Below are 25,916 nucleotides of genomic sequence, written 5' to 3'. Positions count from 1 at the left end.
CACACTGACTGCAGCCTGATTTGAAATCATCTGACACAACATAAAGTGACACAACATATGTAACCTTAAGTTGATGCCTGAAAATGACACCTTAGTCCTGATTCCTCCTTTTCTGCAACCAGTCCATTATCCATGATAACTGAGGATTTTGGAGAAGGAGTTGGCCATTCAGCCCTTCAAACCTGTTCCACCATCCAATAAAATCACAGCTGTTCTGGCTATGGTTTCAACTTCAATTTCCTCTCTGCTCCCATGGCTCTTCATTCTCACAGGTCTATCTTATTCATAGACAGTGTCCCATAATACTAGTCTCCTCCACAAGAAGTCATATTCTAATGGTATACATCCTATCAAGTCCCCACAGGATCTTATATGTTTAAATAAGATTACCAGAGTCGATAAGATGTGGAGCTGGAAAAAGCACAGCAGGTCAAGCAGCATCGGAGGAGAAGGAGGAAGAGGAGAGTCAACAATTTGGGCATCAGGAATCTCCTGCTCCTCAGATGCTGCCTGACCTGCTGTACTTTTTCCAGTTCCACATTTTATCAACTCTGACTTTCCAGCATCTGCTGTCCTCATTATCTCCAAGTCAATAAGATTACCTCTCATTCTTCTAAACTCCAAAGCATACAGGCTCGACCTCATCAATCTTTCTTCATGTGATATGCTCCCAGGAGTGAATCAAGCAAAGCTTCTGTGAAATGCCTCTACTGTAATTATATATTTTTTTGAATAAGGAGATCAAATCTGTGTACAGTACTCCATGTGTGGTCTCTCCATGACCCTGTACAGCTGCAGAAAAACTTCACAGCGTTTACAGAAATCTTTGATGTGGTACTTTATCATACACCTTTTAAAATTCAAGTGCACCACATGTACAAACGTCCCTCTACCTCTCTTGTTAAATTCCTCAAAAAATGTTAATAAATTAGACAACCACAAATTCCCTTTCCCAAACCTATGTTGACTGTGACAGATTAAATTAGGATTTCTGAAGATCGCTGCTCTAATCTCCTTCATAATAGATTCTCACATATACCCTCAGACAGATGCTCCCCAAACTGGAGTGGCATAGTAGCTCAATGGTTAGCACTGCTGCCTCACAGTGCCAGGGAGCCAGGTTCCATTCCACCTTCAAACAACTTTCTATGTGGAGTTTGCACATTCTCCCCACATCTGTGTGGGTTTTTTTTCAGGTGATCTGGCTTCCTCCCCCAGTCCAAAGATGCACAGGTTAGGTAGATTGGGCCCTTTTAAATTGCCCAAAGTGTACAGGTTAAGTGGGTTAGCCATGGGAAATATAGGAGTGTGGAATGTCCTTTGGATGGTGAGTGTGAGCTAAATGGTCTTGATGTACAGTGCTGAACCTCCTGATTAAAGGGAATCTCCCTCCATTCTGACTGGGTGATTTTAACAGAAGTTTGGAAATAAATTTGAACATAACTAGCTTGCAGGTTATGGGAAACAAGTTGGAGTTTGTGACTAAACTGGACAACTCTGAAAGAATCAGAACATGTGAAAACACCTCATTCTGTGTTGGAAAATGCCATAATTATTTCCTGTTATTGCTGTAAAGGTCAATGTTTAAAGATTAACTTGACTGTAATACACCTTAAATATAACTAATACTAAAAACACCAAAGAAGAAAATGTAGAGAGATAGAGGTGAAAGTAATTATCTTTAGGATCAAAGAAGTATTTGATCTAGAATGACACTAAGGATCCTGAGTAAAACCAGGGAGCCAGAGGAAATCTCTCCACTGGTTAGAGTCATCCATTGCACAAAATGAAGTTGGTTGTAATCATTGGAAGTCAGTCATCTCAGCTCCCAGGCAGATCTGCAGGAGTTCCTCAGGGTAGTGTCCTAGGCCCAATCATCTTAACTGTTTCATCAACTGCCTTGCCTCCATCGTAAAGCCAGAAGTGGGGGTGTTCACTGATTGCACAGTGTTCAGCACCATTCGTGACTCCTCAGATACTGAAGCAGTCCATGTTCGAATGGGACAAGCTCTAGACAATGTCCAGGCATGGGCTGACAATGTCAAGTAACATTCATGCCACACAAATGCCAGGCAATGACCATCCCCGGAAAGAGACAATCTTACCACTGCCTTTTGAATCTTTTACTATCAACATCTTTCAGTTACCATTGACCAGAAACTCAACTGGACTCATCACATAAACACAGTGGCTATAACAGCAGGTCAGAAGGTAGCAGTAACTCACCGCCTGTCTCCCCAAGCATGTTTGTTATTTGTAAAGCACAAGTCAGGAGTGTGATAAAATACTTCCCACTTGCCTGGTTTTGTGCATGTTCAACAATCAAGAATCTTGACACTATCCAGGTCAAAGCATTCCACAGCCCACATTCACAAGCATCCACACCCTCCACCACTGATCCTCAGTAGCTGCAGTGTGTAATATCTACAAGAGGCAAGGCAGATGTTCACCAAAGATCCTTAGGCAGCACCTTTCAAACAACAACCACTTCCACCTGCCTGGACAAGGGCAGCAGCTTCATGGGGACATCACCACCTGAAAATTCTCCTCCAAGTCACTCACCATCCTGACTTGGAAATACATCGTCGTTCCTTCACTGTTTCTGGGTCAAAATACTGGAATTGCCTCCCTAAAGGCATTGTAAGTCAAACTACAGACTGTAGCAGTTCAAGAAGGTCGCACACCACCACCAGCTTCTCAAGGGCAACTAGGAACGGGCAATAAATGTTGGCCCAGCCAGTGACGCCCGTGCCCCATGAGTGAATAACAAATCCTGTACAAAAAAAACTTTTTGTTTTAAATCTGTTGCTTGTAACAATGGCCCCACTTCAACAAAAATATCTGAATATGTGGTGAACTGGCTGCATTTTATATGCCACAGGATGACATGAACAGAAAACGCCAACTTGCAATGATGCGTGGTTCTGTTGTGAATGATGGAATGATGGAATGAATAAGGCTCGCAATGAATTAACTTTCCTGTACATGATCTTTGAACTCTAATCTTTTACATTAGAGCTCCAAGCCTGTACTTGACATTATTTCTATTACAGTTTTGTAAAAAAAATTAAGCATACAACAATTTATCTGACTACAAATGCCAGAATGGATGATCGTAAGAGACAACTAAATACTCCAAATCATCAATGGTCAGGGAAAGGTTTTTTGAAGTTGTATGTATTTTTTGGCAAAAACCATAGGGAGGCAATGGCCTAGTGGTGCTATCAGTGAATTGTTAATCCAGAGACCCAAATAACCTTCTGGGGACCTGGGTTTAAATCCCACCACAGCAGATTGTGGAATATGAATTTTTCAATATCTGAAATTAAAGAGTCCATGAATCCATTGTTGGGGAGAAACTCATCTGTTCACTAAAGCTCTTTAGGGAAGGAAACTGCCATCCTTACCTGGTCTGGCCTACATGTGACTCCAGACCCACAGCAATGTGGTTGACTCTAAATTGCCCTCTGGGGAATTAAGGATGGGTAATAAATGCTGGCCTGGCCAGCAATGCTCATATCCTGTGAATGAATTAACAACATAGTTGTGATATAAAAGTTTCATCATAAATATTGGGTTTGGAATTAGGTTGGAATGTGGTAAGTTAAAGAGCGAACCAAGTACATCTCAGGTAACACTTCGATTGGGTCATGTTATAGTTACCAAACACCAAATTCCAAATCATTTTCCTGTGCTCTAACAGCTGAATGTGTGGCACCTTCCTCTTCATAACTTGGCATTCGTCCAGCCTTGTGCGAGTCATATCAGTTTCCTTTCCTTATCAGGAGAGGCAGAATATTGAAAAGAAGGATTTGCATTTATATAGTGCTTTTCATGACCAAGTATGTCTCAAAGATCTATGCAATCAATGAGGTACCTGTGAAAAGTAATTGCTGTTTGTCAATTAAGAAACTTGTGCTTATCAAATTCCCACTAACAGTGATGTGATAGTGATCAGTTAATATGTTTCTGTGATGCTGATTGAGGGGTCAACATTGTCCAGAACACCAGAGTTTAGATTGGATTAGATTACTTGCAGTGTGGAAACAGGTCCTTCCACCCAACAAGTCCACACCGACCCTCCGAACAGCAACCCACCCAGACCCTTTTCTCCTTCACCTAACAGTACGGGCAATTTAGCACAGCCAATTCACCTAACCTGTGCATGTTTGGACTGTGGGAGGAAACCGGAGCACCCAGAGGAGACCCACGCAGACATTGGAGAATGTGCAAACTCCACACAGCCATTTGCCTGAGGTGGGAATTGAACCCACATCTCTGGTGCTGTGAGGCAGCAGTGCTAACCACTGAGCCACCGCGCCAATCCAGAGTTAGCTTCCCTTGTCTTCTCTGAGACAGTGCCGTGTGATATTTTATATTCCGACTTTGGTGGCAGCTGAGAAACTCACGCAAAAGCTGATATCTCTGACAGTGCAGCAATCCCTCAGCCGTATCAACCTTCAATTTTGCACTTAATATCTGGAGGTGAACTTGAATCCTGAATCTTCCAGTTCAGAGGCAGGTGTGCTCCCAGCTGAGGCATGGCTGCTAGAAGACAAGGAGAGGGTAGGGAAAACTGACATCATCTGAATCGTCCAGTCACTTCAAAAGTCTCTGGCCCATGTGCCAACAATGGTTCACAAGATAGGGTAAATAGATAAGGTCTTTTCCCTGGGGTTGGGATGTCCAGGACTAGAGGACATAGGTTTACGCTGAAAGGAGAAAGATATAAAAGAGACTTTTTCACGCAGTGGATGGTGCGTGTATAGAATGAGCTGATAAAGGAAGTGGTGGAAGCTGGTACAATTGCAACATTTAAAAGGCATCTGGATGAGTATATGAACAGGATGGGCTTGGAGAGATATGGGCTGGGTGCTGGCAAGTGGGACTAGATTAGGTTGGGATATCTGGTCGGCATGGACGAGTTGGACTGAAGGGTCTCTTTCTGTGCTTTACATCTCAATGACTCTAAGATAGTAACATCACTGATGGAGAAAAATGCAAAACAAGTGTAATTCTTTCAAGTTTTACTGACGGAATTTCTGCAAAATTAGAAGTCGCATTCTGTGAAATTGAAACATATACAAAATAATCAATTCATATCAAAGTATAAAAACAAACAGGATGTCACTAACAAACAGGAATAATTTCCTGTTCTTGGAAGAACTGATTGCTAAGGAGAATGTTTCTTCTCCGTTTTCCCGATTTTCTATTCATTTACCCACGTCACTGGCTTTCTGTCTGAGTGTCTGTTTGTCCATCAATAGTTTATCCATATGAAGAAATGTAATTCTCTGAAGTTTTAACGAGATTTGGTGACCAATAATATCATTAAAATTTGAGGAGATTATGAAGAGATCCATGGGATCTGCTTGGTTAAATTTGATATTCAATGTGTTCTGTAATGTGCTTGACCGTTGTTTGTCTGTTACCCATGTTCAGTTTGGAATGTTAGAAAATAAGTGCAAACTATTCTGAACCATTCTTGTCAATAATCTTTGCATACTTGTTAAAGTTTTATTCTTTGTGCACAAAAGAACTCTGGTTGAATTAGTTCTAATTTTTAAACCAGATACAGTCTAAAAGCTTTATAATTGACCATATCATTACTCTGGTCGCATTTTGCTATGTTCAATGGAGGAATTGATGCACCTGTCTAAACTCGTTCATAACAATATTCTTATACTGGAGGGAATGTATCATTGGTTCAGTGGACTAATTCTTAGGATGAGGTGATTGTCCCATGGGAGAGCTTGAGTACATGAAGCTTATATTTTCCCTAACGTTTGGAAGAATGAAAGACGATCTAATTGAAACATGTAGAATTCTTAAGGGGCTTGTAAGAAGCTGCAGGTGGGATGTTGCTCGAGGATGGGGAGTCTAGAATTAGGAGTTATGGTCTCAAGATAAGGAAACAGTCATTTAGTCCTGAGAAGAGGAACCTGGGTTGATGGAGTGTTTTAGTCAAAGGCTTGTGCACTTTTGAATTTCTCTACCTCAGTGAGCTGTGAATGCCCAGTTATATAGTGAAAACAGGCAGACTGAGGTTGAAGATTAGCCATGATATTAGTGAATGGTGGGATGGGATAGAAGGCTTAAATAACTTGTTTCTGCACTATTCATAATAGTTTTACGATTTTATTGTATTTTCTACAGTCCTTTTGCAGGTCGGCAAGTGTTTGTAGCTTAATGTCTGATACATTTTTATAGTAAGGCAGTAAAGAAGTTAGATATTGCCACTATTTTCAGAAACCAGAAGCCTGCAACCATTGTACACTGCTGTATCCAACTTTTGGCTACAACCATAATCTGAGCAGTGCTCCTGGACCATGGGATTATGTGAACTGTTTAATGATCTGATTTAATCAATGTCAGAATCTCCCATATTCAGATTATAAGCTTAATTTTGTAGAATTCTTTACATGAAGAAGTTTAGGTGGATCACAGCGCCAGAGACCCGGGTTTGATTCCTGCCTCAGGTGACTGTGTGGAGTTTGCACATTCTCCCCGTGTCTGCGTGGTTTCCTCTCACAACCCCGAGATGTACAGGTTAGGTGCATTGGCCATGCTAAATTGCCCTTAGTGTTCGGTGCATTAGTCAGGAGTAAATATAGGACAGGGGAATGGGTCTGAATGGGTTACTCTTCAGAGGCTGAGTGTGGGGCTTGCTGGGTTGAAGAGCCTGTTTCCATACTGTAGGGAATCTAATATACTGGTTGCCTTTTCTGCTCCTTCTTCCTAATTTGTTCTTACTAATTGCCTATCAATACATAAGAATTCAATAACAGTCAAAATAACAAGCTGATTGCTCTATGAGCAGGCAGTCTGGTTACCAATTATAATAAAATTATTTCAAGCTTCGAGTTTTTCCAAACAATCTGTCTTTGCAACTGAATCCTCTGGAGTGAGAGGTCAGTTTCATCGACTAATTTTTAGCTTGCTGTTCTTGAACCTCAGTCCTTGTTATGCTAAATGCTCTATCGGTCTGCATTCTGCCTCAGCCACAGGATTCCTGAAAGGAGTCATAAGCTGTAATTGGAGAGGGGAGCCCCTTGCTTCCCAGCAGCCATCCTCATAAAGCATTCTGTCCTTCAGCTCAGGCAGGAAGTTGGAAGTTGCCAGGAATATAGGCACCATTTCAGCTTGTAGAATACTCGGTGCAGACCTCTAAGATGCAGTTAACAATGATCACAGATGAGTTAGACATTGACCAGGAGGAATATAATTTCTGCTATTCAGCCATACTTTCAGAAAGGGCTCTCAACATGACCTGTATAACCCATTGTACTTAGCATCCAGGGAAAATTGGCAACATTTACAAGTGGTGCCTGGGCTGGAGCACTGAATTCCTTATGCAGAAAAAATATGAAGCAATGTGATCGTTCAAAAATGTATTTGGTAAGATTCTTGATATGTTTATGGTTTGAGGATTGGGTGACTCCACAAATGTACAAACATAGGATGATATAAGTTTCCAAAAAAACATAAGTGCTGCTGATATCTTGAGGGCCAAAAGGTTGGGATATCCACCCATTCCTTCAAAACCCAAGAACTGTGCCAGCAGAATATACAGTTGTGTTACAGTGTCCTGGGATACCCTCAGTTTGGGATACTCTCACCGAAAATTGGTCACCTGGAAGAAATAACAGTGAGGTGAGTACACTCTCGTGCATCCAGTACTTTTGTGCTGCTCCTACAGTTTCTTCATGTGGAGGGTATTCACCATCTGCTCGAGATTACTGAAAATTAAAACTGGAATTCAATTTTATTGTCAAGTCCACTCACGCATAGAAATACATAGATACAGTGAAAAGAGTACAAAGTCACCATTCTTCAATGGTATTTTGGTTACAAAGCCAGAATTTAAAAATAAAACAACAGCAGAAATAAAAACAGGGCAAAAGGTAAGAAAAACGTCCAGTTTCCTACACTTGCTGACACCTTTGGTCCTCTTGAACAGGTCAATGCTGTTTGTACTAAAGATGACACAGCACCTGACATTACAAAATCCATTCAGAATGGCTCAATGAACCTATGGGGGGAATATCAGCAATGCAACACCTTAGCAGTGATGCAATTCCTGGGCAGTTGTATCAAACTCAAAAGATGCTTTAACACAGACAGCTACACAGTAGAGCACAGACACCTGAGATTCTACACAAATAGTGTGGCACCAATTAATTTGGATATTGTGATGGTGGCAGCAATGCAACTTGCTAACCACTCCCCACCTTGCACCTCTCCCACTCTCCAAGTTATCAGAGATCAATCAAGACTATACCGAGACAAGTGGGAATCTCAAGGGTAGGGATTGGAGCCATGATGCTGTGGTGCAGACAGGGCAATGATTGTGAAGGGGGCGAATAGAGAGGAATCATGATTATCCGAAGACCATGGATGGGGAGTTTTGTTTGGTTAATCCACCCCCCCCCCCCCGCCCCGCCCAATCCCCTTGGCCAACAGGCACACAACGTAACATTTCAAACAAGGAGCCATGTTATTACAGATTTATGCTTCTGTTTGAGAGGAGAGCAGTCCCCATGTTCTTGCAGCAATGGGGACTTTGGAAGGTATGTATGAATTGAAGAGTGCAGGTGACACTTAAGTGTTTTTTTTTCAGTCATTTCCACTTCACAAAGCTTAGCTGGATGAATTTGTCCCATGACATTTCCATGATTACTTGCAGGGTAATTTGATGCTAAATGTGTGTCTTCATTCAATCAATGGAAGCCTGATCAAAGCAATGGCCTTTCATTATCCACAAAGCACACCTGGCCCTCACAGATCAGATGAAACAAAATAAACTTACAGCAGCCTCTGTCAGTGTGCTCAAAGCCACTTTTCATCCTGTCAATGTGCTGCTGAAATTTGGTGAGTTCTAAGCTCTGCGAGAAAGTCAAGACATCGCCCTCCTACGTCTCTCATGTACCTTTTCATGTCACTGCCCCGGTCACTTTGAGGCTTACCACATTCCTGCCCAACCTTTTTATTTAAGGATCAATATCCCTTGTTTCCCCTCCTCTCTCCACAGTGCTCCATGCTTCACATTAACTCAGATCCCATCCTTATATAGAAGAACCCCGTTCATCTGGCATTTGATTATTCAAATTTCAGATTATCCAAACAAAATTGCAACGTTCTGATGTGTGGCTAAACTATGTTATTCAGCATTTGATTATCCAGCATTCGATTAACCAAATAAAACTCCCCGTCCATGGTCTTCGGATAATCATGATTCCTCTCTATTCGCCCCCTTCACAATCATTGCCCTGTCTGCACCACAGCATAATGGCTCCAATCCCTACCCTTAAGATTCCCACTTGTCTCGGTATAGTCTTGATTGATCTCTGATAACTTACTTGACATATACTGCCCCAATTAACTGTGGTCCAGCCCTCAGATGGAATAATAAGGACTGCTCTGATTGAGGATAGGCTGGCTTCCAGACCATTTGTCTCTGCAACTTCCCAGTTCCCCGATTGCCTTATCGGTAATCCCTTTAATATTTGGACTTGACTTGTAGAACTGACTGTAGCTCACTCCCTGGACTGGAGGGATATGGATCTCTGCCTTGTAATCACACTGCAGTGAGAGATTGATTATAGCAAAAACCCTGGAAGAACGAGATGCTATAAGCCTGCATGGATTCTGAATGAAGTAGCAATGCGCTAAAAGGCAAGGCAAGGGATAGATGCCAGAACCGTCCAAGTCAGTGTAACTACACTCACTTCCTGATTCTCTTAAAATTCTGGGATGCTGCTTTCGCCTTCCAAAATTAATAAAGAATACTTATTCACTTGCTTTGCCTTTTCTTTGTTCCCCATTACTAATCCCTCGCCATATTTTCCAATGACCCAATGTTCACATTTGCCTCTCTCTTACCTTTTAAATATCTTTTTAAAAAATCTCTTTTATATTACCACTCCGCTTACTTTCATATTTCTTCTTTTACCCACTTTTGCTTTTTTAGTTGCCCTCTGCTGATTTTTAAATTTTCACAATCTGCTGGCTTCACACTAATCTTCACCACATTGTATGCCTTTTCTTTTGCTTTTATGCTGCTCCTGGTTTCCCTTGGTCAGTCATGGTTGCCTCATCCTCCCCTTAGTATATTTCGTCTTCCTTGGGATGCATTTATGACGTCCCTCCTGACATACTACCAGAAATTCCTGCCATTGCTGTTCCACTGTCTTCCCTGCTGGGCTCCCCTTCCAACCAACTCTGGCTAGCTCCTCCCTCATATCTTTGTAGTTACCATTACTCAGTTGTAATACCATTACATTTGATTCTAGCTTCTCCCTCTCAAACTGCAGGTTTTTAAAAAAAATTCCGATTTCCACCATTTATAGTATCTTGTTTTTAATGGGTAAGAAAAAAAGTGAGGACTGCAGATGCTGGAGATCAGAGCTGAAAATGTGTTGCAGGGAAAGCGCAGCAGGTCAGGCAGCATCCAAGGAGCAGGAGGATCGATGTTTCGGGCATGAGCCCTTCTTCAGGCCAGTCCTCACTTTCTCCTAGTTTTTTTTTACTTTAGTCCTTGATACTGATCTAGCTCCCTCAGAGCCAGCCCTCAGAGTGAACAGAACCTCTGACACTCCTGCTCTGATCTGTCAGCCAGGGCTCCCAGATTGGGACTGTTAATCTGGTCCAATCAAGGAGCTCATTCTATGAGGTCCAGCTAGCTGACCTCATTACAATCACTAAACCTTTCATGAATGCTTTCTGTTTCTTAGTGTTCAATAAACTCTTTAATCCAGTGCAGTGTTCTGCATTGGATTCCTGTGGCTTTTAGTTTAATTCGAGCTCTTTCATGTGGATCTCTTGCTTAAAGATTTCAAAAGGTGCAAATAACTATATCTAGAACATTAACTTATTTCTCATTGATGCCAATTCATTAATTGCTGTTGGGATGTAATTAGTTCCCCTTCAGTGTACATGTGTGGTATTGCAGATAGTTTTCTTTCTGTAAATTGCTCATATTAATGGATTCTGGGTGGTAAAGTGACAAAATTGCAACAGAAAGACAAAATGCTGGCTCTCAATCATTTCAGACTGAAAACGTACCCTGATACAACACTCAATTTGACCTTACCAATCATCTCTGCATACCTCGACATGGTCCTGTCCCCCTTAGTCCAAGAACTCCCCACCTACATTCAGGATACCACCCACACCCTCCATCTCCTCCATGATTTTCATTTCCCTGGTCCCCAACGTCTTATTTTCACCATGGACATCCAGTCTCTGTACACCTCCATCACCCATCACGAAGGACTCAAAGCCCTCCGCGTCTTCCTTTCCCGCCGTACCAACCAGTACCCTTCCATTGGCACCCTCCTTCGACTGACTGAACAACTTTTCTTTCCAATCCTCCCACTTCCTCCAAACCAAAGGAGTAGCCAAGGGCACCCGTATGGGCCCCAGCTATGCCTGCCTCGTCGTAGGATATGTGGAACAGTCCATCTTCCGCAGCTGCACTGGCACCACCCTCCACCTTTTTCTCTGCTACATCGATGACTGTATCGGCGCTACCTCGTGATCCCACGAGGAGGTTGAACAGCTCATCCACTTTACCAACACCTTCCACCCCGACCTCAAATTTACCTGGACTGTCTCAGACTCCTCCCTCCCCTTCCTAGACCTCTCCATTTCTAACTTGGACGACAGAATCAACATGGACATTTACTATAAACCGACCGACTCCCACAGCTACCTAGACTACACCTCCTCCCACCCTGCCCCCTGTAAAAACGCCATCCTATATTTCCAATTCCTTCGTCTCCGCTGCATCTGCTCCCAGGAGGACCAGTTCCAATACCGAACAACCCAGATGGCCTCCTTCTTCAAAACCACAATTTCCCCCCAGACGTGATCGACGATGCTTTCCACCACATCTCCTCCACTTCCCGCTCCTCCACCTTTGAGCCCCGCCCCTCCAATCGCCACCAGGACAGAACCCCACCAACCTCCATATACATCGTATCATCCATCGTCATTTCCGCCACCTCCAAACGGACCCCACCACCAAGGATATATTTCCCTCCCCTCCCCTATCAGCATTCCGAAAAGACCACTTCCTCCGTGACTCCCTCGTCAGGTCCACACCCCCCACCAACCCAACCTCCACTCCCGGCTCCTTCCCCTGCATCTGCAAGAAATGCAAAACTTGCGCCCACACCTCCTCCCTCACTTCCCTCCAAGGCCCCAAGGGATCCTTCCATATCCGCCACAAATTCACCTGCACCTCCACACACGTCATTTACTGCATCCGCTGCACCCGATGTGGCCTCCTCTATATTGGGGAGACAGGCCGCCTCCTCGCGGAACATTGCAGAGAACACCTCTGGGACACCCGGACCAACCAACCCAACCACCCCGTGGCTCAACACTGCAAGTCCCCCTCCCACTCCACCAAGGACATGCAGGTCCTTGGACTCCTCCATCGCCAGACCATAGCTGGAGAAAGAGCACCTCATCCTCTGCCTAGGAAGCCTCCAACCACAAGGGATGAACTCAGATTTTTCCAGTTTCCTCTTTTCCCCTCCCCCCACCTTGTCTCAGTCCATCCCTCGAACTCAGCACCACCCTCCTAACCTGCAATCTTCTTCCTGACCTCTCCGCCCCCACCCCTACTCCGGCCTATCACCCTCACCTTAACCTCCTTCCACCTATCGCATTTCCAACACCCCTCCCCCAAGTCCCTCCTCCCTACCTTTTATCTTAGCCTGCTTGGCACACTCTCCTCATTCCTGAAGAAGGGCTCATGCCCGAAATGTCGATTCTCCTGCTCCTTGGATGCTGCCTGACCTGCTGTGCTTTTCCAGCAACACATTTTTCAGCTCAGTGTCAAGGACTCTCTGCATGTTAATAAAGGGTGGCTTGGTGATGGGATATTGGCTTCTGTGGAGTTATTTCAAAAAGTGTTTTTGCCAGACTGGGAGAAAGTGCTCGATCTAGTCTCCCAAGGATTATGCTTGGATGCAATATATTTTACATATGATTTTTGAAAATGACTTGAATCTCCAAACCAAACACAAACTAACAAAGTTTCCTGGACAAGTTCATAAAGCGGTCACATACGTATGGGGAATACAATAAAAATGTTTTGCAGATTAATATTTGCAACATAGTTATGCAGACAACCATCAATTAAAATTTAATATTTATAAATGCACTAAGCAGAAATAAATTTACAATGATTGACATTGCATTATCTAGATTTAAAAAGAGATCTGACAGCAATAGTAGACTCATCACTTTCAATGTCTAAACAAGCTAGCAAAGCAATTAAAAATGTTACGAGAATTCTTGACAAGAACAATTCAGGACACGTCTTCAACAATTATTCCAACAACTGCTGCTCATTTCTCACTTACAGCTGAAATTGGGCTATTCCACATGCAAATTGACTCCTAAAGTTAAGATTTTGACAATGTTAAATTTTAAAATCAGTCAATGAAAGGGTTCAATAACATAAATTATTCCATTTTGCACTGGTGTAAAGTACCCTTTGTTTCTGGAACTTTTCCACCTCAGCTACCAACAGAAGTTTAGCACTCTGTGTAAAGGGCAATAGTTTAGATCAGAGTGGTGCTGGAAAAGCACAGCAGGCCAGGCAGCATCCTAGGAGCAAAGCAACAGCACAAGTGCTGACACCAATCATTCGATGAGAAATTCCAACTAACTCACCTCCGATCATTTTAAAATGTGCACATGCATGCACAATATAAGGGTAAGTTTTAAAAATTAAATAAAAATATTCCACATAACAGTCTTTTTATCTTGAATTATTAATTTTTCCATTATTCCTTTTTAAAGTTTTATGTGTTTATTAGGTTTTTATTATTCTTATTTCAGAGATTTTGGGGACACCATGCATGCTCCTTGGTGTCAACAAACTTAGTACTATGATACAGGCATCTGCCCAAAAGTTTGGAAAGTTACCCAGGTATATCCTGGATATATAATGTTGGACAGATGGAATTTAACCAATTACTGCACCATAACTATTCATTATCAGTAAAGTGATAGAAGTCGTCATCAACAGAGCTATCAAGTAGCACTTGCATCACAATGACCTGCTCAATGATGCTCATTTTGGCTTCTGCCAGTACCATTCAGTTCCTGACCTCATTACAAACATCGATAATAAAGCTGAAGTCCAAGACCGGGTGACAGTGACTGCCCTTGACACCAAAGCTACATTTGACTGAATGTGGCATCAAGGATCTCTAGCTAAACTAGAGTCAAAGGGAATAGAGGGGAGAAAAAAAAGCTTCACTAGTTGGAGTCATAGAAGATGGTTGTGGTTGTTAGAGGTCAGTCATCAGAATTCCAGAATATCTCTGCAGGATTTCTTCAGGATAGTGTCCAAGGTTCAACCATTTTCAACTACTTTATAAATGACCTTCTCTCCCTCATAAGCTTAGAAATGGGATGTTCACTAGAAGTAGGGAGGATGACATGCACAGCATGTATGGCACAGTGGCTCAACAGTTAGCACTACTGCCTCAGAATGCCAGGGGCTTGGGTTCGATTCCAGTCTTGTGTAAATGTCTGGGTGGAGTTTGTGCATCCTCTGCTTGTCTGCATCAGTTTCTTCCAGTTTCCTCTGACAATCCAAAAATGTGCAGGTTAGATGGATTGGGCATTGGAAAAGTAGGATTACAGGGTTAGGGAACTGGGTTTCAATGGGATGCTCTTTGGAGGGTTGGTACAGACATGATGGGCTGAACAGCCTCATTCTGCAATGTAGGCATTTTATGTACATCATTTATGACTCCTCAGCTACTGAAGCAATCCATATCTAAATGCAATAAGACCAGGATAATATCTAGGCTTGGGCTTATAAGTGGCAAGTAACATTCGCATCACACAACTGGCAGGCAATGATCATCTCCAAGAAAAGAAAATCTAATCATTACCCCTTGACCTTCAATGGTGCTATCATCACAGAATCCCAAACTATTGACATACTGAGGATTACCACTGACTGGAGGTTGAACTAAAAGAGCCATATAAATAGTATGCCTGCAAGAGCGGGTCAGAGACCAGAAATCCTGCAGCAAGTAAATCACTCTTAACTCCCCAAAGTCTTCCCACCATCTACACACTTCAAGTCAAGAGTATTGTTGACATTATCCAGAAAATGAATAAAATGAAAGAAAATGTCAGTGATGGTAACACAAGCACCATCAGGTTTATGAACATAGCATCATGATAATTTTTCAGCCTTCGTCCTGTTCCATATCACTAAGGTTGTGATGCAATTTTCAAATGTGAATCTTGCCTCTGAGTAAATTGATGCCCAATCTGCAAAGCCAGGAGCAGGCTGAAGGCAGGTCATAAAAACCAAGAGTCCTTTGAAAGGCAGACAGTGTCAGAGAATCATTAAGAGATTCTAGAAGTTGAAGCATACAAAAACTGAACACATTGCCAGTGTAATCTGTAAACATTTATTGCCTATACCTGCACTATCTGTACAAGTCATGATAGAGCATGTTTTGCTGAAGCTCTCTTCTGTTAGGTCTCAATCTCATGTGAATTGACATCATCAGGATATGGCTCTTAATGGACAAACATGATAACTGAAAGTGCCAGTACAGGTAAACTTCTACTCTCCATCTCTCCAAAGTCTTTATTCCCATAAAATACTTAGAATATTCACACATCATCCTATTGCCTCTCCACTAAGTCTTTGCTCTTTGCAGAGATAGCCCCTGGTATAGTTTCCCCACCAATCATTGTGAACATATATGGAATTCCTTTAATTATTGGAGATAGCCGGTCTGTTCATAACAACAGTAATAGGCCATTTAGCCCCATTCAACAGCTTAAGGTTCCAAGCTCATTCTCATGCGAACCTACATTATTTGTCTCTGTTGTTAATGGCAGTATAATCAGGGCATCGACCTGGAAATTGGAATTAAGAGAACATATGACCAACAGTTTCTTTATCCATGGAAATTCCTATCTCATCAGATAATGCCAGTTTCTGTCCAGAAACGGTATGATCTCGGTTGTTGTAGTCTTGCAATCATGTACTCTCTCTCACTGCTGTTCACATTCAGTTGTTTTCCACTGTGGGGCTAGTGTCTTGGTTTTTGTGCAGGTTTGGCCTGCTCCATAGCTTTCTTCCTGATATCATGCTTTTGTGTTCCTGCACAGTGATACGTGAGAAATAGAGGGGTGCAGTGTTTGCACTATGGCTTATCAACACCTGGCATGGGACAAGGCTGTTTGATAATGCTGTCGAGCAGGAGTTAAGTACGGCAAATTGAAAACCTACATTTCATCTTTGGAAGTTTGGATATGGTTGATGTATCTGCTGCTGCAAAATTGACAGCTTGAGATGATAAAATACCAGAACATCTGAGGATATAAGCATTTTTAAAAATTTAAAAATATCATTGATGGTCAGTCTAGCATCACATCTGATCTTGCTTCATATGTTACCATAAACATTTATTTTCTTGGACTAAGGAGAATAAAATAGATTTCCAGCCAGTTCACCATATGGGCAAAGTCCTGAAGTTCTGTCATATTCCTGAGTAGTGGAAATTTCCTCATGTCTTCAATCTTCCACAGATCTATTAGGGCGGCACGGTGGCACAGTGGTTAGCACTGCTGCCTCACAGCGCCAGAGACCTGGGTTCAATTCCCGACTCAGGCGACTGACTGTGTGGAGTTTGCACGTTCTCCCCATGTCTGCGTGGGTTTCCTCCTGGTGTTCCGGTTTCCTCCCACAGTCCAAAGATGTGCAGGTTAGTGAACTGGCCATGCTAAATTGCCCATAGTGATAGGTAAAGGTGTAAATGTAGGGGTATGGGTGGGTTGCGCTTCGGCGGGTTGTTGTGGATTTGTTGGGCCGAAGGGCCTGTTTCCACACTGTAAATAATCTAATCTAATGATCTCTACTGTGAGGACAAATTTGGCCACAAAGCATATGGTTAGCTTTGAATATTTGCTTTTACTAAATGTCAACCCAGCATCTTATAACATTTCCAACATTCCCCATATTCTTTTCACCTGTTGCCATGTAGTGGATTCATGGATGAGAACGTCACCCATTATTGCATATGTCACCTTCAACACCTTCTATTAGGTTGGACATTGACCTTCAGAAAATCTCTGATGTGGAGGTGATTCCAAAGGTAAATGTTGAAACAATAATATGCAAAAGATCTTATGAAGGTAGAGTCTAAAATTAGAGGGCAAAGGTTTAAGGTGACAGAGGAAACATTTAAAAGGGGCCTAATGGGCAATATTTTCATGCAGAGGGTGGTGCGTGTATGGAAGAGCTGCCAGAGGAAATGGTGGAGGCGGGTACAATTACAACATTTAAAAGGCATCTGGATGGGTATATAAATAGGAAGAATTTAGAGGGATATGAGCCAAATATTGGCAAATGGGATTACACCAGTGTAGGATGTCTGGTCAACATGGACAACTTGGACTGAAGACTCTGTTTGTGTGCTGTATAATTCTATGACTCTATTAGAATCTTGGACCCTTACCTAATGGAAATTGACAGATTCTTCTGTTTGCATGTGACTGGTGAAGATTATGGAGTTTGTAAGTTTAGGTAAGTTCTTGTATACAGATGCCTTTGAGTTGTTGTGGTTCTGTTCACCGAGCTGGGAATTTGAGTTGCAGACGTTTTGTCCCCTATCTAGATGACCTCCTCAGTGCTTGGGACCCTCCTGTGAAGCACTTCTGTGATCATTCCTTCGGCATTTGTAGTGGTTTGAATCTGCCGCTTCCAGTTGTCAGTTCAAGCTGTCTGCTGCAGTTGTTGGTATATTAGGTCCAGATGTGCTTATTGATTGAATTTGTGGATGAGTGCCATGCCTCTAGGAAGTCCCTGGATGTTCTCTGTTTGGCTTGTCCTATAATAGTAGTGTTGTTCCAGTCGAATTCATGTTGTTTGTCATCTGTGTGTGTGGCTACTAAGGATAGCTGGTCGTGTCGTTTCATGGCTAGTTGGTGTTCATGGATGTGGATCGTTAGCTGTCTTCCTGTTTGTCCTATGTAGTGTTTTGCGCAGTCCTTGCATGGGATTTTGTACACTACATTGGTTTTGCTCATGCTGGGTATCGGGTCCTTCGTTCTGGTGAGTTGTTGTCTGAGAGTGGCTGTTGGTTTGTGTGCTGTTATGAGTCCTAGTGGTCGCAGTAGTCTGGCTGTCAGTTCAGAAATGCTCCTGATGTATAGTAGTGTGGCTAGTCCTTTGGGTTGTGGCATGTCCTCGTTCCATTGTCTTTCCCTTAGGCAGCTGCTGATGAAATTGCGCGGGTATCCGTTTTTGGCAAATACATTGTAGAGGTGTTCTTCTTCCTCTTTTTGCAGTTCTGGTGTACCGCAGTGTGTTGTGGCCCTTTTCAACAGTGTCTTGATGCAAAAGAAGTTGCATTAAGACACTGTTGAAAAGGGCCACAACACACTGCAGTACACCAGAACTGCAAAAAGAGGAAGAAGAACACCTCTACAATGTATTTGCCAAAAACGGATACCCGCGCAATTTCATCAGCAGCTGCCTAAGGGAAAGACAATGGAACGAGGACATGCCGCAACTCAAAGGACTAGCCACACTACTATACATCAGGAGCATTTCTGAACTGACAGCCAGACTACTGCGACCACTAGGACTCATAACAGCACACAAACCAACAGCCACTCTCAGACAACAACTCACCAGAACGAAGGACCCGATACCCAGCATGAGCAAAACCAATGTAGTGTACAAAATCCCATGCAAGGACTGCGCAAAACACTACATAGGACAAACAGGAAGACAGCTAATGATCTGCATCCATGAACACCAACTAGCCATGAAACGACACGACCAGCTATCCTTAGTAGCCACATACGCAGATGACAAGCAACATGAGTTCGACTGGGACAACACTACTATTATAGGACAACCTAAACAGGGAACATCCAGGGACTTCCTAGAGGCATGGCACTCATCCACAGATTCTATCAACAAACACATTGACCTGGACCCAATATACTGGCCACTGCAGCGGACAGCTGGAACTGACAACCAGAAGCAGCAGAGACAAACCACTATAAATGCCGGAGGAAACATCACAGAAGTGCTTCACAAGAGACTCCCAAGCACTGAGGATGTCACCTAGACAGGGGAAGAAACGTCTGCAAAACATATTCCCAGCTTGGCAAACAGAATCACAACAACGAGCGCCCAAGCTACAAATTTTCTCACAAACTTTGAATGCCTTTGAGTATAGTTCTCATTGCACTTATACAGTATTTGCTATTGCTATGGCTGCGTTGCCAAGTACCAGACTAATGCTATTTGCAAGTTTGCTGATGACACCACCATAGTCGGTCGAATCTCACAGGCAATGAAACAGACTACAGACAGAAGATGGAAGACCTGGAAAGATGGTGCACTGAGAACAACCTTGCTCTCAATGCCGGCAAAACCGTTAAGCGCATTATTGACTTTCGGCAGTTACTCATGCCCCCTACACATTAACAGCCAGAGGTGGAATGAGTGGAGAGTGTCAAGCTCCTGGGAGTGATCATCAACAACAAACTTTCTTGGACTCTTCATGTAGACACACTAGTTACAAAGGCCTAACAATGTCGCTTCTTCCTCAGGAAGCTAAGAAAATTTGGCTCCTTGCCAACTTTTATAGATGTACCATCGAAAGGATTCTGTCTGGTATGCCTGGTATGGCAACTGTACCATTCAAACTTGGAGACGGTTACAGAGAGTGGTGAATTCAGCCTGGACAATCACAAAGGCCAACCTCCCATCAATAGAATCCACCTACCAGGCCCGCTATCAAGAAAAGGCTGCCAGCATTCTCAAAGATCCATCCCACCCTGGCAATGATTTTCAACAACCTCTACCATCAGGGAGAAGGTACAGAAGCCTGAACACACGCACCAGCTGGTTTCGTAATAGTTTCTACCCTACTGTTGTTAGAATACTAAATGGATTCACAAACTCTTAACATCCACCTGTACCTGTGTTTTGGTTTTTGCCACTGTTTACCTATTATTTATTTATCTATGTTATTTAACTCTGTGATCTGCCTGTATTGCTCACAAGACAAAGCTTTTCACTGTGCCTCGGTACACGCGACAATAAATTCAATTCAATTCAATTCAATTCAAATATTTAAATTTATTTACTCGTTCCTCAGTGTTGATTTCTTCCACTTTAAGAATGAGGTTGAAACCTCTCCAAGCGTCCCAGCTTCTCAGTGAACTTAGTGAATAACAGACAGTGTTTCTGAGGTTTCGCTCCTGCTGTTGCCTGAAACTAAGCTTTGAGTTTAAAGTTGAGTTTTAATGACCCTTGATGTTTTACAGATGAAAGCTGTAGAGTATATAATTTTGGAGCCAGTTAACTCCATCAGACAAAAAAAATGACTCTAGCCCCATGTCTTAATTAAAATCTATGCCATGCCCATTAATTTTGATGTTAGCTCTCCAATGCTGAGTTTTGATCTCAATGACTTCCTGTGAAGCGCCATGTGGTTTCCTAAGCACAAGCTGTTTTGAGTGATCTGCTGTTTGAGAAGTTATTTCAGCCGTAGCTTGTGGTGGTATGGGCCCGCCCTTTCTCCTGTCTCTGGACCCTTGTCACGCCGTTGTGGGGACATTGTAAAGTGGTGGTTGGCAACATTCACACATTCTGCTTTTCATTCTGAAAACTCTGTGATGAATAGCTTGTAAGGACATTCTCCTGCTCTGTTCTTGCTCAGTCTATCTGGGGTCCTTTAAATGCTGAGGGGGTTGGGGGTGGGGGTGGAGGTGGTGTTGGAGGTGGCAGCTTGAAAGTATTTATTACCCAGCCTTAGTTGAAATCTATGTCTCCCTCAGTGCTGTCTGTAGTCAGTGCTGGGATATCCCAAGAGTTTTCCACTAGGTTGGCCTTCAGGTACTTGACATGCTGCTTTTGACAACAGTCAGATTTTTACTTAAGGTTTTGCTAATAGTTTATCACCATTTTGTCTGTTGATGCTTGTTACCATGAAAAAATGTCATGGGACACACAAAGCTGAATACAAGGCTCCTTACGTCAGGTCTCAGACTTGTGTGATCTAACATTATCATGTCATTGGAGCTTATGGATGTGATCATTAGATCACAGTGTTAGCACAGCAAATTCTTTACACTACAAACCACGACTGGGCTTGCTGTTCACTGGGAACAGGGCATAGGTGGGTGCTTATAGGATTGGCACTGGCATAGAGACAGACAGCCATGGAATTATGCCAAGATTTCCTGGTGCCTCTCTGCAAACACTCAGGGAGTTCATTGTGGACTAGAGCTTAAAGGACTGAGGTGCCTGGCAAGATGTCAGCTCCTATCGTCCTGTTGCTTTGTTATTTGCAAGTAGTTGATTCAAGGGCGATACACCCAAAGTTAGGGGCATGTATCCTCTGAAGCTCCTCCTTACCATTCTGTCTAATATGAGAGTAAATTGCTCCAATTTCCACTCCCTGAGCTAGCACTCATAGCTGACCAGCCCTGACACTCTTGTCGGACTTCCATCTCTCTAATTGTCGCTAGAGTGGCAGAAATAAAAGTTTTCTCCTCTGCTTGTGCAGCTGAGCATTATTGTCCACCTGTTAAATGAATTGCCCAGCCTATCTTGTGGCCTGGATATGTCCTGCTATGTACAAGATGAACACTGTCACGTTCCGCATGTCCCCTATGCTGAGCAACTGATAATTCAAAGTTGCTCTCCTGAGTCCTGGCAATGTCATCAACCTTGAGGCATGTGAGTTTTCAGAACTCCCTTTCAAAGTTCCCTTGATAATGATACTCCAATCTGGAGTCCGTGGTAATCAGTGGCACCCTCTAGGCATGCGATTTTCAAATCGCACTCATATTTTTTTACCTTTGAAAATCTATCCCTATTCCTTCTGTCTTTAGCCAACACCTTCATGTATTTCCCTTTGGGCTCACCATTCTTTGTAGCTGTTAGACCAATGCTGAATGTAGTCCTGGTGCCTGACTTGAACAAATCTTTCTTGTCCAGATCCGATGAATTATCAAAACTGTTTGTCCTCTTCCACAACACTGCCCATCTGATTGTTCCCACTTCTTTAACTTAAACACATACCTTCTTTATTTAAAGATTCAGCTTCCTAAATGCAGTTCATGTAATCAAATAGAAAATGTTTGGAATCCCAAATCTGCTACATTTTCATTTACACTTCATCTGGTAAGAATGTCACTGGCAACGGAGCCTAATGTACATAGAGGTATACGGACCCTGAGTTGTTATTGCTTTGAATGGAGACTGGAGGAAATGGTCAGATGTGGGTGACAAGGTAGATCAGTGGTTAGCACTGCTGCCTCACAGCACCAGCGACCTGGAATGGATTCCAGCCTCGGACGACTGTGTGGAGTTTGCACATTTTCTGCGTGGGTTTTTTGCCGCAGTCCAAAGATGTGCAGGTCAGGCAAATTGGCCATGCCAAATTGCCCATAGTGTTCAGGGATATGTAGGCCAGTGCATTTGTCAGGTGAAATGTAGAATAATAAGATAAGGGAATGGGTCTGGGTGGGATACTCTTTGGACGGTCAGTGTGGACTTGTTGGGCCAAATGGCCTGTTTCTTCACTGTAGGAATTAGATTAGATTAGATTACTTACAGTGTGGAAACAGGCCCTTCAGCCCAACAAGTCCACACCGACCTGCCGAAGCGCAACCCACCCATACCCCTACATTTACCCCTTACCTACCACTACGGGCAATTTAGCACGGCCAATTCACCTGACCTGCACATCTTTGGACTGTGGGAGGAAACCGGAGCACCCAGAGGAAACCCACGCAGACACGGGGAGAACGTGCAAACTCCACATAGTCAGTCGCCTGAGTCGGGAATTGAACCCGGGTCTCAGGCGCTGTGAGGCAGCAGTGCTAACCACTGTGCCACCGTGCCGCCCACAAATTCTATGATGAAATTCTATACCTGTGGAAGTGCATCGTCCACAACTCCCATTCATGTACTTGCGCTAACCCCTTGATAGCTGTGTGGATATGGAAGAGGTAAGAACCACTTGGCTGGGACAGACATGTTGCCAAGTTGGAATAAATTTCACTAGATTTCACTGTGGTTAAGTTTGCAACTTCCTCATTTCACTTTGAGAAGTGTTATTGATTTCATTTCACTCCCACAAAGCCATCAGGCCATTATGTTCAGTGAAGCTGAGGACGTGATTGCTGGACGGCTTGCTGAGATATTTGTATCATCGAGAGTCACTGGTGAGGTGCCGGAAGACTAGAAGTTGGCTAATGTGGTGACACTATGTAAGAAATCAGAAGTATGTTGTGAAACTTGAAAGGGTTCAGAAAAGATTTACAAGGATGTTGCCAGACTTGGAGGATTTAAGCTACTGGGAGAGGCTGTATAGGTTGGGATTGTTTTCCCTGGAGTGTCGAAGGCTGAAGAGTGACCTTATAAAGGTTTATAAAATCATGAGGGGCATGGATAGGATAAATAGACAAGGAATTTTCCTTGAGGTTGGGGAGTCTATAATTGGAGGGCATAGGTTTAGGGTGAGAGGGGAAAAATTTAAAAGGGACCTAAGGGGCAACCTTTTCATACAGAAGGTGATGCGTGTATGGAATGGGCTGGCAGAAGAAGTGGTGGAGACTAGTACAATTAGAAAATTTAAAAGGCATCTGGATGGGTATATGAATAGGAAGAGTTTAGAGGGATATGGGCCAAGTCCTGGGAAATGGGACTAGGTTAGGTTAGGATATCTGGTTGGCATGGACGAGTTGGACCGAAGGGTCTGTTTCTGTGCTGTATATCTCTATGACTCTAAATCATCTTAAGATTTTCTTACCTCTGTTTATAGTTGCCCAATCATGTCTCACAATTCTAATTCAGATTTGACTGAGTTAGAAACAACAGAGTCTTCATTGCTGTCATCATCTGTTGCAATGTTCTGGTGTGTACTTTTTGAGTCTTGATACAAATTGACACAAACCTGGGCTGCACATCTTAATTGTAAATTGATTTTATTGTTGTGCTGCACTTCATAGTAAGGTTACAAAACATCATTATCCGAGTTGCACACAGTCCAATTTCTTAGTAAGATACTAACACACGTAGTCACAGTATCAGCAGGCTTGAGAGGCTCACACACATGTTCAGTAAATCCTTTCTCTGTCCCTTCACTTGAAGTGCTGTAGGATAACAAAGGCCACATTTGGAGAGGTGGTGGCAGAGTGTTAATGTCAATGGATTAGTCATCCAGAACCCCAGGTTACTGCTCTGAGGGCAAGATTCAAATCCCACAATGGCAGATGATGAAATTTGAATTCAATAAAAGAAAATCTAGATTAAAAGCAAGTTGCCATAATAGTAACCATAGGAAGTAATGTGGCTCAGTGGTTAGCACTGCTGCTTCACAGAGCCTGGGATCTGGGTTCGATTCCAGCCTTGTGTGGAGATTGCATATTCCCCCTCTATCTGCTTGGATTTCCTTTGGGTGCTCCAGTTTCCTCCCACAGTCTAAAGATGTGCAGGTTAGGTGGATTTGCTAAATTGCCCATAGTGCCCAGAGTCATGGTGAAAGGATACAGCAACAGGATGCTTTTCAGAAGTTGGGTGCAGATTTGATGGGCTGAATGGCCTGCTCCCACACTGTAGGGTTGCCATTGTTGGAAACTTGCATCTCTGTTACTACTTTTCATAAGGGAATGAAATCTGCTGTGTTGGTCTGGTGTGGTTTACATGTAATTCTAGACCCACAACAATATGGTTGAGTCTTAAATAGCTCTAGCAAACCATTGAGGTCAAGATTCGATTCACTACAATATGGAAACTGGCCCTTTGGTCCAACAAGTCCACACCAACTCTCTGAAGAGTAACCCACCTAGACCCATTCTCCTATACTTTATTTACCCCTGACTAATGCACCTAACGGTATGGGCAATTTAGCATGGCCAATTCACCTGATCTGCACATCTTTGGATCATGGGATGAAACCGGAGCACCCGGAGGAAATCCATGCAGACATAGGGAGAATGTGCAAACTCCACACTGCAGTTGCCCGAGGCTGGAATTGAACATGGCTCCCTGCTAACCACTGAGCCACCGTGCTGCCCATAACATTAGGGATGGGCAATAAATGCTGGTACAGTCAGCAACTTCTGCAACCCATAGACAAATAAAAAAAACCTGTACACTGTGACTTGCTGTGGATATGTGACCTTGGTTGTAGTTTCTTTCTGTTTATTGAAAGAAGCCAGTAAATCATACAATTGGAATTTGGTATCAGAAACAAACAGCTGAAATTCTGTGGATGTTGGGAACCTACAACAGGAGTAGGCCATTCAGCTTATCAAACTTACTCTGTCATTCAAATAGATAGTGACTGGTCATCCATCTAGAAATCTACTGATTACTGTCTTGAGCATGGTCTGTGATTGAACTTCCAAAGCTCCTTGGAGTAGAGAATTCCAAGGATTCACCATGTTCTGGGTAAAGACTTCCTCCTTATCTCAGTCTTAAATGGCTTAGCCTTAATCCTGAAATGATGTCCCTTGATTCTCATTTCATTAGCCAAGAGAAACATCAACCCTGCCAATGTAACCCCAATAAATATTGTTGAGATTGCTTCTCATTCTTCGATATTCGAGAGACTATTGAGCCAGATTTCTCAATTTCCCCTCATAAGATAATCCTGCCATCAAATAATTAATGTACATATGAACGTATAAAATAGTAATACAAGTTGACTTAAACTTGCCTTATAATTCAATGGCTTATCTGTAAACATTTTAAATTCCACATTCCCATTTACCCCCAATAACGTCTGAGTGTCTTGCTAAATGAGAATCTATCTACTACGGTCCTAAAAATATTCTATGACCTTTTCTCCACCACCTTCTGAGACAGAGTGTTTCAAAGT

Source organism: Hemiscyllium ocellatum, chromosome 6, assembly GCF_020745735.1.
Source record: "Hemiscyllium ocellatum isolate sHemOce1 chromosome 6, sHemOce1.pat.X.cur, whole genome shotgun sequence".
Taxonomy (NCBI): Eukaryota; Metazoa; Chordata; class Chondrichthyes; order Orectolobiformes; family Hemiscylliidae; genus Hemiscyllium; species Hemiscyllium ocellatum.
This window is presented reverse-complemented; position numbering follows the sequence as displayed.